At 44.2% G+C, this 2,500-nt stretch overlaps 2 non-coding genes across 2 annotated transcripts in view; both read right to left on the minus strand.

Annotated features, from left to right (window-relative positions):
• Nucleotides 1-940: 940 nt before the first annotated feature.
• LOC143262101 (5.8S ribosomal RNA) lies at nucleotides 941-1,095 on the minus strand. Its single transcript, XR_013036035.1, has one exon. It is a non-coding gene; the product is annotated as a 5.8S ribosomal RNA (ribosomal RNA).
• A 1,332-nt stretch (nucleotides 1,096-2,427) lies between these two features.
• Nucleotides 2,428-2,500, minus strand: part of LOC143262116 (small subunit ribosomal RNA) — a 1,921-nt gene continuing 1,848 nt past the window's right edge. Inside the window, exon 1 of the ribosomal RNA XR_013036049.1 lies at nucleotides 2,428-2,500. This exon is cut by the window's right edge and continues 1,848 nt beyond it. This is a non-coding gene — a ribosomal RNA (small subunit ribosomal RNA).

The following is a 2,500-nucleotide window of genomic DNA, read 5'->3' on the forward strand; positions in this document are numbered from 1 at the left end:
TTCGATATCCTCTCCAAATATAGATCTTCGAAACACTCGCAAGACGATTACAATCGGTATAACTTTAACGTCCGTCCGAAAAGTACTTTCGGGGACTAGACGACCGATTGATCTCGTGCGGTTTCGCTATTCGATCATTTGAAGAGAACAAAAAGATATATGGGGCGACCGACAAACGGTTTTCCGTAGAACCAGACTCGCGATTGCGTTGACACACACACATCATAGCCACACCAATAGAAGAGTTTTAGGACGGTAACCCGGGTGGGGTGTTCTTTACTCAGAATATGTGCAACATCGGATCTATATAGCCATCGATACAATTCGTACACAAATGTGTCGTACGAAGAGAGAGACTTTTTTTCCTCTGGCAACATAACGGTAAGAGACATCCTTCCACACTCATAGGTTCCACTCCCTGGGGCTATGATATATATATACATATAAATTCAAATTCGAAGCAACGGTCACAATTCTACTCTATATTTTTGCGGGTTATGTGTTCTTTCGTTCAATTTCTTTCATGCGTTCGTTCGATCTCTGTACACAGTCTTCACATAGGACAGACTCGTGTAGTACGCTTTCGTGGGTTAAACCCATCTCGTTTCATTTCAGGCGACGTCGGGAGCGCGTTGAAAATGTACCAGTGAAATCTCGATAGTTCTACGAATACGAATCGTCCCGAAAAAGATTTTGTCACCGCTTCGAAGCGGTGTTTCAGACGGGCGGACGTATATAAAACATATACGACACACGACACCGCCTTCCACACTCACGCTAGTTCGAACACGATTTCCATCTCTCTCGAAGACTGTTAGACGTACGTAAAATTTCTCAATATTCATAGGACCGCGACAAACGCCGACGAAGCGCCCACCATTCGCTCGTACGTATATAGGCAACAAGTGCCATCAACGCAAGCAGTTTATAAGTACGTAAACGACCCTCAGCCAGGCGTGGTCCAGGAATTGTATCCGTGGACCGCAATGTGCGTTCGAAATGTCGATGTTCATGTGTCCTGCAGTTCACACGTTGACGCGCAATTAGCTGCGTTCTTCATCGACCCACGAGCCAAGTGATCCACCGTTCAGGGTAATTTTTCCCTTTTATTCTCTCATATATATATAATGTGTATTTGCTATCCACCACATTTTTGTGTTATATTTCGGAACAAGCCGATACCCGAAGAGCTCCAACCAGCGCGCGAAGGAGATTCGGGAGTCGTCGTACAACGACATAATTGTCCCTTAAAGAACGAGATATTTCCGTCGAAACCATATATATATGTACGAGCAAATCCAAAACCACTGTTTTCTTGCAAGTTCGACGGTCGGAGCGAATAGAACATTGAAAAGCCTTCTATCGAAGAAACACAGAGAGTATATCACCTCCAAAAACGACGGGGATATGGATATTCAAACTGGACAATTATCAACCCGATACTGGATTCGAAAAGTTTCTCTCTCCTTTCGTCGTTATTTACACCGGACGGACTCACGGCCGGCTCTAGCTGGGTGTCATATATATATACGTCCCACGCTCATGCTGCCACTAGCGCGCAACAGAGTAGGGTGTCAATGACAACGACACAGCATTGAAACGAGCTACACAAGCCGGTCTCTCTTGATACCAATGTAAACGAGCATTAAGTTATCTTCAGACTGCCCGATATTTTCGTCCTTTGGACTTTCCCAACGATTCCTTTTTTTCTTTTTTTTTTTTACACCACAGCGAAGACTTGAGGAAGCGTGATTAGCACGCTCGCATCCCTCCCTGTCCTACTACAACTGTGTGTGTGTGTGTGTAAAGAAAGAAAAAAGAATACATTGGCTTTCTCTCTATCGAGAAGATGGCCTACGCAACGCAGATCAAAGGCCTAATACGTGTAATATAATACGCGTCTGGCCGTGTATAAATCACGCACGAATGATCTGGTCGGGCCCAACTCTTCTCGTACGCTTATTTTTCCGTGTTGAGGCACTATCATAAAATCACACAAACCCCAACACGTGTGTGTCTTGGAAGGAAGATGGCCTACGCAACGCAGATCAAAGGCCTAATACGTGTAGTACACACGTCTGCCGTGTAAATCACGCACGAATGATCTGGTCGGGCCCAACTCTTCTCCACCACACCACATCCCAACTTTGTACATTTTTATATATTTTTGTGCGTTGGGGCACCTTCATAATCACAAACCCCAACAACACATATATCTCTCTCTCTTTGAAAGATTTGTTGTGGCCTACGCAACGCAGATCAAAGGCCTAATACGTGTAGTACACACGTCTGGCCGTGTAAATCACGCACGAATGATCTGGCGGGCTCAACAATATCTTTTTTTTTTATATGAATTCTTATCCACAAACTAATCGAATTCATTTTCTCTCCTCCTCTCCTCTCTCTTTGAGATATATTGGAACATTGTAATGATCCTTCCGCAGGTTCACCTACGGAAACCTTGTTACGACTTTTACTTCCTCTAAATAATCAAGTTTGG

This window comes from Megalopta genalis, unplaced genomic scaffold (genome assembly GCF_051020955.1).
Source record: "Megalopta genalis isolate 19385.01 unplaced genomic scaffold, iyMegGena1_principal scaffold0091, whole genome shotgun sequence".
Taxonomy (NCBI): Eukaryota; Metazoa; Arthropoda; class Insecta; order Hymenoptera; family Halictidae; genus Megalopta; species Megalopta genalis.